At 35.5% G+C, this 15173-nt stretch overlaps 1 protein-coding gene and 1 long non-coding RNA gene across 6 annotated transcripts in view; one reads left to right on the top strand and one right to left on the bottom strand.

Moving 5' to 3' along the window:
• BNC2 (basonuclin 2) overlaps positions 1–15173 on the bottom strand; it is a 296688-nt gene that overhangs the window by 279609 nt on the left and 1906 nt on the right. The gene's annotated exons all lie outside the window — the stretch shown is intronic.
• The window catches only part of LOC102259819, a 5316-nt gene continuing 4913 nt past the window's right edge, over positions 14771–15173 (top strand). Inside the window, exon 1 of the long non-coding RNA XR_001362728.1 lies at positions 14771–15168. This is a non-coding gene — a long non-coding RNA (uncharacterized LOC102259819). The remainder of the gene's footprint in view (positions 15169–15173) is intronic.

Below are 15173 nucleotides of genomic sequence, written 5' to 3'. Positions count from 1 at the left end.
TGGAAATAACTGCATTAACAGCTCCAGGGTATTTAGAATGGAAGGCTTGCCCTTTTCAAGAATTTTACTTTGAACCATAAGAAGACGCTGCATTAAGTTTCCAACTTGTTTAGCACAGCTAAAATTAAAATACTTATTCTGGTTTAGAGAGGCATAATGTTCGCCACCCACTTAGTTCATATTACCTTCACATTAGACCTTATTTTTTTTTTAAGTATAAACACAGCATAGAGAGAAACGACTGCTTTAAAATAGCCTGGCACATGGAACAATAAAACGATGCATCAAATACCAGGCATAAATGTTATTTTATAAAAATTAACAGCACCTAAAAGGTATATTCTTTTATCCTCCATTCTTCACCAGCTTCTTGATTTGAGTGCTTCCCTCCCCTGTATCAAACATAGTTTATCTAAGTCCCAGTTGAAAAGTTTCTGAAAGTGGTAAGTCATAGCTTCGTTGACGCTGAACTTCTAGAACATGGCATACCAATGTCATTCTGACAAACTGACAGATGCTTCGTAACAAGCCGTACCAGTCACCTGATTTACTATAAAACAAACTGTTAATCTCTGATCTTTTCTCCAGTTCAACTCTTCTCTGCCGTTCTGGAAGCAAACCAATAGCTTGCTATGTTTACATGAGAGATGACTCCCTTCTGATTGGTGTCTGATACTATCCAGTGATGCTGCTCAAGACCCTGGACAGAACCTCAGCACACCTAGACCTCATTTGCAGATCATTTTAACAAGATGTTGTTTCCTGTTCCCACAAAAATCAATAACAGGGTGACCTTCCATTTGAAATTCAAACCAATTAATTACCTGTTCTGTTGACAATGTTGATTCCTGATTTGCCGGGAGAATTTCAATTATAAATAGATTATTTCTTTTAAAGAACCCCTTCAAAAAAGTTAGATAAACATTGAAAATCTCATCTTATACAATGTAAATGATGTTTTCTTGAAGCCTGTATAAAATATTGGCCTTGCACAAATTAGCATGGGCAAGTTTTCCCCTTGTGGTCTATCTCCTCCTCATGACATCATAAATTACAGCAATCCCACAAAGATTCAGGGACAAAAATCCACTGCTTAAAGGTGAGATGAAAAGTTTTTCATAGTTGAATACAGCTTTTCATCTACATCAATGACTGACATAAGTCATGGGATTATTTTCAGAATTTAGAAATCTCCCTTTCTTCCCCTATAATTCTAAAATTCTTACTTTTCTAACCTTTTATTGAAATCCTTTGGCCATTTTCTGTTTTGCTCACATTTTATTTTTTTATATGTGGACCATAAGGAGAAAAGCTATACATCAAAACTATCAGCACCAGAAATATATTTACTAAACTTTGTTTTTAATTGTGTAGGGAAAAAAAGGAAGAATTCGGTTCATCCCAGTGGGGAATTCCCAAGATGAATGATCACATGCAATGAAACTATTATCTTCATCCATTAAAATATTATCTAAAACAGAGGTTTCTATCTGGCAGCCAGTAGGCTGAATAAAGCCTGCAGATGAGTTTTGTTTGGACCACACACTTTAAAAAATATTTGAAAAGGTTGCCAAGATTAAAAAATCAGGAGATTTCACATGAAAATCTGGATTTCTGGCTTCCCATTTAGAAAAGGAAAGGAGGATCTCCAAACACGGCCTGCGTTCCCACCTGCCAACAATTGGCTGGAACTAAGGAGCTGCTACCTCACTGTGGTTGACACAAGAGTTCTGGTCCACCACAGTCCCCACCAGACGGATTCCACTCCTTTAACGGACCTTACCCTCCACATGGCCCTTTTAGGAAACTCCTAATCTTTAAAATGTCATACTACTCCACAGAGAGTTTGCAGTTTGTGGAAGAAAAAGAGGAGATATCTAGGAACAGAGATTTAAAAGTACATATTTCATGGGCTTACACAATGTAAGGCAGGGGGTAGCGATTTTATTTAACATTATAGTTGTTCAATAAAACATACGTGCAACGCAAAAGAAACTCGTTTTCATAATTAAACATTTTTAAAGAGCAAGTCCAGGACTGATGACCTCGTCTTACACAGTGGTCCAACCAACATTTGCACTGGGTTTAAATCAACCACAGTCTTCTCTGCAGCTCAGAAAAGATGCTCATGTCAGACTTAACTCAGATCTACACTTGTTGTTCACATGTTAACACTTCCACACTTCCCTTCTAGAAAGATCATGTACTTAAGTGAAAACTGACCCTAATATGAAAATAGAATACATCTTCAAGGTAAATTTTAAAAGTCAACATTGAGGATGCATGAATATTATCATAGCAAATACTCATCTTTACTGGCTCCACATGTACACCACAATCTGACGTTTATACTTATATTAAATAGACATTATTGCAGGTTCAAATGACCCCAAAAGTCACGGCATATTTCCTTAAAAATGATTATTACCTAAAAGCAGATGTCTATGACAAAGTCACCCTGGACTACTTGCTTTTTTTCTTAACTGAAAGCAAATGCAAGGGGAAAAAATCTTTTAAATTTCACTATTTCTAATCAACCGCAACAGCACAGTATTTCTACCTATTAGCGGATTTTATAAACAAATTAAAAGCATCCTATTTTAGCACAGGAAAGAAAGAACCTTTTCTGCTTCATCCAAGTATATTAACAGGCAATCTCGGATGTACTATGCAGTATAGAGGTGCGCTAAATAAGCTATGATCAGACATATTCCAACTTATTAAAAAGAGTAAAATTTAAATCAACTTTAGTATAGTGTTTTGAAATTATGTTTCATCATTGGCCCACACTCTTGAAAGATTGTTTTTTAATTAGGTGTTTCCTTCCTAAGAGAGAAGCATTTTTCTCCCATTTCTACCTTAAGAAAGAAACCCTTGAACATATGCCAAATTTACTTCAAAATCAGACTTTAATCCCCAAATTCTCTTGATTCTTAAAAAACTTGAACAACTTTAAGTAACAGTTCAAAAAATCATTATGATCATGCTTCATTCCATGACTCCCAGTTGAATAGGAAAGGAGAAAATGCCGTAAGTATGAGCTCCATAAATACAGTTCAGGGCCTGATATCTGAATGACGATATATGATATATTCCTTATGGGAAGCATTTTTCCTTAAAATCCATTATGTTTGAAATTTGAGCAATCAGAAGCAGACACCTGGAACTCAATTATTAATTTCCCTCTCCCACCCCTTTTATACTTCCATCTCTAAGGTGTTTCCCTGAAGAGATGATCCTTAGGGATGGCATGTTCAAGTTACTTTCTTTAAAACAACTTGGTACAATCTAAGACTAAACTTATTCTTTCTTCTTTAATTGTGTAGCTTTAGGAAAAAAAGATGAGGACCTCAAATAATTAATGAGTAAAATGGTAAAAAAAAATAAGTTAGACATGAATTCTTGCAAAGATATAATTCATTATACTCTTGTTGATCTATCTATTGTAATATTTTAGAAAGGGAATTTTATGGGAAATAAAAAAGAACCCACACACTCACAATTAATTCCCACCCAAGATGACCGAAGCTTTAAGTTGGTCTGATCAGGTTCACATCATGGCAGCTGATTGCAAAGTAGCTCTAGAAGACTCCTGAGCTGTTATGTCTATTTGCACTTTATAGTTTTAAGAGGAAAAATGAAGAATGAGGTAATGAATGCTTCATAATATGTAACCTGTGTTCTTTGGGGATTAAAGAATTGGGCTCACTTAACTCCTTCCTTATTTCTATTAATCACCAATTTCTAGAAAAGGGTATCTCAAGCTAGGCTTATGTTAAGGCTCATTTCAGCACTCTGCATTTGTAAAAAATAAAATGAGACCAAAAGTACAGGAATACTGGCACATATGGAAAAATGGGTTATCAGAATATTTAAAAGGCAGGCAGCAGTCCATTTATTAAGAAATCATTTAAAATAACTATTTGTACAAGTTAAAATAACTAACTTATCACTTTTTACCAAAAGGGTGTTTTTAATATAATGAACATCCAAAACGTCTCTGGTCATGAGAAAACCTGGAATATATTATATACGCATGAATGTGGCCCAAGATGCAGGATATGAGATGGGCTTGCTATCAACAGATTAACACTTCATTTTCATTACTCTAATCTCACAACAGGTTGTGAACACTCTTTTTCTTATTTGAACAACAATGGTGTATGAAAAACCAAACTGGCAGGCAGGCGGGGTTCATTAAACGCCTAAGGCCTTTATTCCCATAACACATCTCACCTGGACCAAGCCAGGGTTTGGGCTTCCAGTCTGGCTACTGAAACAAGTTCTCCCAGATGTTGGACTTCTCTTTGTATCCTTCCTACTTAATTTAAAATAAACGTCAAAAATAAAGTAAAACTGAAAACGTTCTTTTCCACAATAAACTCTGTTTAGTAGATTACAGAGTTGGTGATATATTTTAAGATTTATTCAGTCCCATAACTGTGTTCCAAAGTTGTCCTAGAAAACAAAACAACAGCAGAAAAAATAGCTGGGAAGGGAAATGATGAGACATTTGAAGTTTGAGTCAAAGGTATCTCTCTCCTGGCTTCGTTTTTAACTTATTTGAAAAGAAGTATAGTTTCTCACTGGCTGAAAAATGACAATAATTTACAACATAAGAATCAACCTCTCTATTTCCCAATGAATGACACTGAGCTCCACCAAGAAGCTATGCTCCAAGAGGAAATCGGTTACAAAGTATAAGGAATCATTCAAATGAGATTCCTAAAATACAGAATTCCTTTGTAGGGTGAGCCAATCCACACACTCACTGCATTTGAGGCAGCCATTAACAATTGCTCAACAAACCTAGAAAAAAATCACTTAATTCCCACAACCAACCAAGGTACATGTGTAGACTTTCTGCATATCTGTGCTCCACATATAAGGGTACCACATGACAATATCTGATTTTTACTATTTTCCATAGCAAGAGAGTAAAAGTCTTCCCACAAAGTCTAGAGCCGGGCTCTGGTTTGGGTTCTTTCTGGTACTCTAATAATACTTATACCTAAAAAAGAAAGAATAAAAGAAAAGTGGCATGAGATAAAGCAGCAGATAACCTAGCTGACTCTGGAGTTAGGTTCTGACATGAGATTAGTGAACAGAATATTTGCATTCTCACTAAAGGGACACTTTCGTGAATATGGTCAGTGTATAATTATTCTCCCGTATCTTGTCAATGGCCTCCCGCCATGTCCAATGCTCTCTGGCACTGGCAGAGGGCACAGTGGTGGGCAGCTTTCTTTACTTATGCCTGATTAGGTGCCCCAAATAGCCATCCTAATGATTTAAGTCAATGAAATCTCTCTTGCTTAAAATGTAATGGAAGAAAAGAAATTCTTAAAACCCGCCAATGAAGGTTCTCATTTTAATATTAGTTTTGCTATTATATTGAGCCAACTGAAAGTAATTATTTTTGGCATGTAAAATATTCATTATCCTGAAATTTTTATTTCCAAAACCCCCCACCCAGTTCAGGCACTCTGATCAAATATGAGTCCTAGAGAACTGTCTAGAGAACAAATAGCCACTAAAAGACACCTTAATAAAGTTGAAAAATTCATGACAGTCACACAAAAGCACAGCAGGTACAATACTGAAAGCTATGTCTTTCCCATATAGCATGACATTTTTAATCTTGTCAACTTTAACAATCTCTCTGCCGTGTAAGACAATGAGTTAAAATTTATTAAATACAAAACAGTAGTGAACATGCATTGTGTTATGTATACTGCATGATTTAAATTTCAATTTCATAATGCCACCCATTAATATTCTCCCTGCCATCATTTCGATTCCTTTTTTACATGTTTCAGTTAACTCATTAAATAACTGCAGCTTGTCTCAAAGACTCATACCTTCAACCTATTGAAGGAAAACTTTACAGGATTCCCTTCTTCTAAGGAAATGCTCTCTCTTGTATAGATGGAAGTTTAACTGTACAAAATGATAAATCCAAGAATTACTTTTTAAAAAGAGAAAGAGGAGAGAAATAGAAAAGCAAAATCTCTTTTCAGTTAAGTACTTTCTGACTCAGGCAAAGGATCAAATTGAGCTGCCTTTCAGCGCCTTTGAATGATAAGCCTGGGCCCCTGGTTACACGTTTTTATCACGCCCTTACTTAAAGAACCCTTACATAGCAAACTCGGGACAGTCCTCCTGTCAGCAGTTACACACGGAGGACCACATCAGAGGATGGCACCTCTTTCCTGTAACTCTGCCAAATGACAGACTGGCAAAAGATGCCTTATTCAATAACTCTTACATTCCAGGTGCCTTTCAATTCCTTTATATTAGGGCAAAAAGAGCCAGTGAAAGTAAGGAGAAATTCAGAAAAAGAGAGATAAGCTGAATGGAGAAGAAAGAAAGAAAGAAATCAGGTCTAGGGGCACAGGAAAAGGAAGAAAGAACAGACTAACCACGTATTTGGGTCATTAAGTAAATTGCTGCCAACCAAAGAGAAGTGAGATTTAAATCATATCTCCTCCCTCAACAACACACAAATCTTAAGACAGTAGCAAAATCATACTGCAGTCCAAAATTATTGAGTAAATAAGATGTCAGATATGCTCAAGAGAATCTATGTTTCAATGAGTAACTTCCTACTGTTCAAGATCATTTTCATTTTCTTAACAGCGAGAAATGAAAAACTGATGGGCTAATTAAAGAAAAACAAAAGGATATTATTTTGTTGTTAAAGGATCGATTCCTTTTTTGTTAATTGGAATGATGATTAATAAGCTGAGAATCTGATTTCTAAGCTAGCTGGCTTGAGTAATGCATTGTTTTTCCACAAGCATTTCCATGAAGGAAGGCTCTGTGAATGAAGAAATGATACAGGGCTCCCTCTCTTCTCCTGATCTCTGACTCCACGGCGTGAAATGCTTCACAGAGTGTTTAAACAGAAGGGCACTGCACACTGTTCTCCCCCAAATGAACGCCAGTCATAAATTTTTCACCTTAGGGTTTAATGTATACCATGAAATTTGCTAGACTTCCTACAAGGAATGTACAAATTAGAAAAGAATCAATACTGTTATTTTTCCTGTTCTCTAAACTTTCTTTTAAACCTGGGAAAGGAGAAGACAGCACAGGTCATGCTCGGTGAGATGTGGGCACCTTGGACATCACAGCCCCAGGTATCATTCTGGGGATGTCATAGGCACATAATCAAACTTAGCGCTTGTGTTGCTCAGAATGTTTCTTCATATTATTTTTCTCACCTGTTTACTGGTTTATCTTACAGGAAAAAGATTCCCTCTTTTACACAATGCTTTGCTTGTGTGCCAGGAGATAGAGTGTTAATCCTGAATTATGGCTCCTTTCCTTTATTTCTCTAATGCTTAAAAATAGATGTCAAAGTTCCCTGAAAGGGACTTTGAACTCCCCCTCTCCTCCACTCCCGGTCCTTCAGTAGATGAGGATCACCAAGCAAAATGTGGAAGCCAGCTGCTTTTCGGGAAATAAAAATGGCATCAGCTTTGGCAGACAGGGGTGACATCAATCATTTTCTACAATCCTCACACAATCTTCTGGCCAGGGCCTAGAGAAGGGTGGTTATGTAGTGGCAAAAACATACCATGAAATATAGGAGAGGGTTTTCACGTGGTGAAGAATTCATCCTACGCATACAGCAAACCAGGCTCCAAACCTCACGAGAAAGGAAATCTTGGAACCATTATATTCCATGTTCTTTGGACAATAACAAGCAAGGGGTTTCAGAGAAAATGTCTCTCACTGAAAAAGTCATCCCATGATTCACTCTTTTCTCCCTACTACCACAAAGTTCCTAACAATATTCTGTGTGTGTGTGTGTGGGGGGGGGTGGCAATGAGTTAATTCCTAGATCAATTCAAACACTATGATTCAAATTATGGGCATGAGCTAAAAGCAAATTCCAGTTTCTTCTGTCATTCCTTTTGCTATATACATTCTACTCAAGAGTCCCAAGTTGAGAAAAGACCTCTTTTCAGCTACAGAGTCATCATTAGCTATTCATGTTTATAAGGCAAAGCCTCTCTAAAGCTTTGCAGACTGATAAGGGTGGAGGCCCAATGTAACTTTGTTTAAGTGAGTGTGTGTCATGCATATAAGGTGGGAAGGGAGCAGCACTAGCATTTTTGTTTTTTCATTGAAGTGGATTACGCCAGCTCACTATCTGTAACGGTCTGTTCCTTTGGAATCAGCTCCCTGTGTCACAACGACCTGGCAAACTTGAATGCTTTCACTATCACTGGAGTCCTTGCAATCCTGCGTTGGCTGTGACCCATTCACTTTTGCCCCAACTTCTCAGAGATGCCTTACTCAGCATCTAATTAGTTAGGGAGGATTTGCCGCAGCTCTTAACCCTGACATAGGAGTGGGAGTATGTGCTGCTGTGGTAGCCCAAATCTGTCCTGTCACTACATTAATCAGATTTCCATAAAGGCATGCATAAATAATTGAATTTATCAGTGAATGTTAACTTACACTCATAAATATAATTATTAAAAAAAATAACTGCAATTATAGATAAGATATCTGCACCTTTAGGGATTTGTTTTTCAACTGTGGTTACCTGACTCACCTTAGCAAAAGGCTTTACAAATTATACAGACACACAGTACCAGTTTGCAGATGACAGAAAGATGAGAAAAATAATTTCAAAATGATCACCTACTATGTTCAAATTCCCTTAGCATACCGTGTTGAAAATAAACTTGAAATTTGTGGACAGGTTTTAAGGTATACATCATACACATCTGAGAATATGTGCATGTTTTACTTGCATTAACATGTATCTAAATACCACCTATATGACCTACTGCTGATCCATTGCTACTTCCCCAATGCATTACAAATTAGGCAGTGTCTGTTAAGTGAAGTCTGCATGCTATACACAGACTTCCACAAGCACCTGTCTCTATGCTACAGTTTGTATTGTAACAATTACCCAAATATTCCTATTTTCATGTTACATTACCGGAGTGTATGTTAAGAATTATATTTGAATATATGTCTACAGTTGAAACTTCAAAATAAAACCTAATATCACTCAAATTAGAGAGGGGAACTAAATAGGAGGTAGGAGAGCAGCCTAGTAATTCAACAGGCAGAAATTACATGCCTCCTAATATAATGTAAATATTTATTTCAGCATCACGACCATAGGTTTGGTCAATTTAATCCTTTTTTTAAAAAAATAAGACATGATCACTAAAACACACCAACTGTAAGAAGAGGAGTAAGAAGGGAGGAGGAAAAAGTGCAGAAACCTAGGGATGGATGATGCCTGGCAGTGAAAGTCATTTTCAAAGACCATTAACTAGCAGCTGCTTTACTCAGGACTCTGATTAAATAAGAATATACATCCTATGTTAAAAGAGATGTCTGCATGAGTGGGATGGAGTTTAGAATAAAAATATATTGTATGAACTACCAAAAAGAATCAAACCACAGTAAACAATTAAACACCTGACTTCTGGGGGAAAATGATACATCTGCCTTTTAAACTGTTAGTGAATAAACACTCAAATTATTTAGGGGAGAGGGGTAAGGAGTCAGACAAAACCACCATTTCCAATTTAAACTATAGTTTCAACAAAATGAAACTCTGTTTGCCTATATGAATAGAAAGAACTAAGAGACTACTGGGAGAAAATTTCATATCAAACATTCTTTAAAATTCATTCCAGGAACAGAAATGTTATTATATATTTCTTACAATATATTTTATTTATCATTTCTCTGAAATGTGCTAGATTTTATATTAGTAAGAAAGTTTGCTTTACTCTCTCCTATCTCTGGTGAGCAGATGCTCTGGCATTAGTGTAAATCGTTGATTTAATTTTTAGCTTTCTTGGTTTGCCCCTCACCTATCTAGGAAATTATTTCTCTGGTGATAACTAACACATCATGCTAATGAGAGAATCTAGTGCACAATAGAAAAAATGTCACTATTAATAATATTTGCATGAAGTTAAATAAAGCAACTGTAAGAGAATGTCAGACAGTGTTCTTTAATAAGACACAGTTTCACAATGAAATTATGTTGTTAATTGTGTTACATCATTGGGTGAATCCTAAATTACTACATAATGATGCACACAGTCATTTATAATTCTAACTTAGTATTTCACTCATGTCTGAAAAGAGACCTTATTAAGGAATCTACATTTTATTTGCAAAGGTTAAATATACCTCACCAATAATTAAAGGAAAATGCCTCTAGTAACATAAACGTGGCTATAGCCATTTACCTGTTTCATTTCTGAAAAGATTTCAAAATATATTAGACTTGCATCCCTTGAGGTACCTACAAAAAATTTTATATGCTAGTCTCTCAAATACAAAACATTTTAGAAAAACCACATTTTAAAACCTGATTTTAAAAAAAAACACACAACACTTCCAAAAGCAGGCCTTATTTTCTGCTTTTAACAAAAACTTCATGAGGTTAAAATAGGCAAAATAACGTTCTGGACTCCAGGAGATTAACAGAGACGATGAGTAAAGTGTTTCTGGTCATTCTCGGCCTGTCACTGATCAAAGTAACCCAAGTAAGAACTCCCTTTACTAAGTCAAGAGTCATGCCCTTTAAGGTTATCAAATATTTGTCTGTATGGAAAAAAATTATCCCTTTTGAAAAAATCATAATGGAATATGGGAGAAAACTGTGGAGAGGCAGGAAAATGCACTCAAATTGTTATATCTCGAACTTTAGGAGAACATCCTTAATTCCACCAAATCTAAATTGGCTTCACATTGTGCTATCTTTTTGTCAGTATTAGACAGACTGAAAGATTTACAAGCAGATTCAACTTTACTCACACAAAACAAAAGACAAAGATTTTTACATCTCTACCTCCTAATTTACCTGTAAAAGACAAACCTAGGTTATTAAATTTCAGTATGCATGAGACTTTTCCTACTACAACTTGTGCTGTAGTTAAATAATACTGATGGTGAATTCTTTTTAACTCAATTTTGATAACAACTAGTCTCCTCTAATATTTAATGAAATAATCAGGTAAATCTTAAAGTTTTTATGTTATTACAGAAAACTTTGAAATAAAAAACATACCCAATAAATTTTATGTCAAAAGCTATAACAGTTATTTTTTTCTTAAAAATTACAATCATAATAAGAAAAATCTTTTTACTGTCAGCAATAAGATATACAGGATTTTGCATACTTGATTAAACTGGACAAACTTTTACTTGTAGTAAGACAATAGCTGGCTAATGTTTTTTATATTGAAACTAATATTCCTTTGAAACTGTTGGATTCAAGAGATATCAGTTTTAAAAAGTGTCTTTCTTGGACGCACACACACATACATACACACACACACACACTCTAAATCAGCATTGCTGATGAACTATAGTTAAGGAAAATAAACATGGTAGACATGCACAGCACATATATTTTTTAGATTTACACACTGTTGAATTTAAGTTTACACAATATTTATACAAACTAAAATGCCATCCTGAAGGAGAAAAAAACACCACACATGTAAATTCATACCCTCTCTTACATGTTTTCCAAAAATGCACAGGAGGTAAACATATAGGAACCAGAAGAGAAGAAGAGGGGGGAGTCGCTAACTGTATCAAAACCAAAAAATGAAACAAAATATAGTTAAATCACAACACTTTTTAAATTGTAAATTTCTCCCTTTATTGTACTACTGTTTAGTAAATAGTATAATATTATAGTTTTATATAACATCATTATGCATAAATTACTTCCCTATATTTCTTCTCTGTTTATATATTTTTAGCTTTCCTGGTTTGCCCCTCACCTATCTAGGAAATTATTTCTCTGGTGATAACTAACACATCATGCTAATGAGAGAATCTAGTGCACAATAGAAAAAATGTCACTATTAATAATATTTGCATGAAGTTAAATAAAGCAACTGTAAGAGAATGTCAGACAGTGTTCTTTAATAAGACACAGTTTCACAATGAAATTATGTTGTTAATTGTGTTACATCATTGGGTGAATCCTAAATTACTACATAATGATGCACACAGTCATTTATAATTCTAACTTAGTATTTCACTCATGTCTGAAAAGAGACCTTATTAAGGAATCTACATTTTATTTGCAAAGGTTAAATATACCTCACCAATAATTAAAGGAAAATGCCTCTAGTAACATAAACGTGGCTATAGCCATTTACCTGTTTCATTTCTGAAAAGATTTCAAAATATATTAGACTTGCATCCCTTGAGGTACCTACAAAAAATTTTATATGCTAGTCTCTCAAATACAAAACATTTTAGAAAAACCACATTTTAAAACCTGATTTTAAAAAAAAACACACAACACTTCCAAAAGCAGGCCTTATTTTCTGCTTTTAACAAAAACTTCATGAGGTTAAAATAGGCAAAATAACGTTCTGGACTCCAGGAGATTAACAGAGACGATGAGTAAAGTGTTTCTGGTCATTCTCGGCCTGTCACTGATCAAAGTAACCCAAGTAAGAACTCCCTTTACTAAGTCAAGAGTCATGCCCTTTAAGGTTATCAAATATTTGTCTGTATGGAAAAAAATTATCCCTTTTGAAAAAATCATAATGGAATATGGGAGAAAACTGTGGAGAGGCAGGAAAATGCACTCAAATTGTTATATCTCGAACTTTAGGAGAACATCCTTAATTCCACCAAATCTAAATTGGCTTCACATTGTGCTATCTTTTTGTCAGTATTAGACAGACTGAAAGATTTACAAGCAGATTCAACTTTACTCACACAAAACAAAAGACAAAGATTTTTACATCTCTACCTCCTAATTTACCTGTAAAAGACAAACCTAGGTTATTAAATTTCAGTATGCATGAGACTTTTCCTACTACAACTTGTGCTGTAGTTAAATAATACTGATGGTGAATTCTTTTTAACTCAATTTTGATAACAACTAGTCTCCTCTAATATTTAATGAAATAATCAGGTAAATCTTAAAGTTTTTATGTTATTACAGAAAACTTTGAAATAAAAAACATACCCAATAAATTTTATGTCAAAAGCTATAACAGTTATTTTTTTCTTAAAAATTACAATCATAATAAGAAAAATCTTTTTACTGTCAGCAATAAGATATACAGGATTTTGCATACTTGATTAAACTGGACAAACTTTTACTTGTAGTAAGACAATAGCTGGCTAATGTTTTTTATATTGAAACTAATATTCCTTTGAAACTGTTGGATTCAAGAGATATCAGTTTTAAAAAGTGTCTTTCTTGCACGCACACACACATACATACACACACACACACACTCTAAATCAGCATTGCTGATGAACTATAGTTAAGGAAAATAAACATGGTAGACATGCACAGCACATATATTTTTTAGATTTACACACTGTTGAATTTAAGTTTACACAATATTTATACAAACTAAAATGCCATCCTGAAGGAGAAAAAAACACCACACATGTAAATTCATACCCTCTCTTACATGTTTTCCAAAAATGCACAGGAGGTAAACATATAGGAACCAGAAGAGAAGAAGAGGGGGGAGTCGCTAACTGTATCAAAACCAAAAAATGAAACAAAATATAGTTAAATCACAACACTTTTTAAATTGTAAATTTCTCCCGTTATTGTACTACTGTTTAGTAAATAGTATAATATTATAGTTTTATATAACATCATTATGCATAAATTACTTCCCTATATTTCTTCTCTGTTTATATAGTCACTGAAGCTCACTATAACACATACACACACACATGCACACACAAAATAGACCTTTAAATATCCACAAAATCAAAGAGCTGGGTCAAATACGTAAGAATAGCTTAGTTGTACAAGTCTCTCTGAGAGATTTCAAATTATTTTCCTAATTCTGTTCCATCATTTATATAATTTACTTTTATTTGTGTGTTTTTAAGCTAAAATGTTTTCCACAACTTAATGTCTCTTTAGATTCAAATCTACTTGAAAATGGGCTAGTGCCAAAGAAGCAATCTAACACCATCTATGTGGTTCAATAGCCATTTATCAATTGATCGTTATCTCTATCTGGTTTTATTAACTCTTTTCTAGCTAGAGGGAGACCTAAACCAATTTTCCCTTTCAAAACACACACACACACACACACACACACCCTGACCTCCACTCACTCACTCAAAACCCTGAAGGTAACATCTAATTTTTAAAGCGTGGCGCAAGTTATTTGGTCCTAAGGTCAGTGAAAACACACTGTGTTCCAACCACAAACAGAGCCACCCAGGCAGGGATCTGCCTCAGAAGCACACCTCTCAAAGCACACTGCAACGACAAGGAGTATCTCTGGGAGGAAATGAACTTAACTTGCAAGAATGGGAAACTGCACATACAGAGTTGCTTATTGGGTTGATGTTGATTGCATTTAAACCCAGCTTACCGTATCAGCAGTAATCAGGGTCCCTCTACAGGATATGTCAAAATACACCTTATTCAAATGCATTTATCCTTTCTAGAATTCTGTGATCAAACTGTTCGCTAGCGATCTGCTACAAAACCCTGGCTCTGTGCACAATCTTCTGCAGATGGATTTCTAAACTTATGGTAGTTCATAGCCTAGCAAATTGTTCTCTTTCCTTCATTATCAATACTTTTAAAAACCTAAATTAATTCAATAAAATATTTCATTCTCATGAACTCTTACAAACAAAACAGGTTTTTTTTCTTCTTAAAGAAAGCAGTTATATTTTTTTAAATGAGTGAAACAATATCAATTTCTTAACCGTCATCTGCTTAAAATCCAAGTATTTGTCGTTGATCCTTTCGTGCTGCGTGGATGATAATATCACACTAACTCTGGCTTTGTGTAAAGGGTTTGGTGCAGGCTTTTGAAAAGCAAGACGTGTCTGGGAGGGAGGCACCAGGGAACTTCCCTCCCTCGCTTGAGCACAGTCCAAGATGAAAGTTTCTGGGTTGTTTCCCTTTGCTTCCTCTCACCCTCGCTCCCCCTCGGAGCCGCAGAGCCAGCAATTGTGCAAGAAGAGCCGAGCGCGCAGGGCGCGTATCACGGAGCGCATGGTACAAGCCGCCGGCTCGGTGATTAATTATCAGTAGCCGCTGGCCTCGCACTAACACCTAGCTTTCCGGGCAGGGCCAGCACACCCAGCCGCCGCCAGCTCTGCCGGACAGAGGAGAGGCTCTGGGGAGGACGCGGAGGCTCTCAGGTGTG

Source organism: Myotis brandtii, unplaced genomic scaffold (genome assembly GCF_000412655.1).
Source record: "Myotis brandtii unplaced genomic scaffold, ASM41265v1 scaffold30, whole genome shotgun sequence".
Lineage (NCBI taxonomy): Eukaryota > Metazoa > Chordata > Mammalia > Chiroptera > Vespertilionidae > Myotis > Myotis brandtii.
The sequence above is the reverse complement of the archived record's forward strand: the minus strand, read 5'-3'. Positions and strand labels throughout refer to the sequence as shown.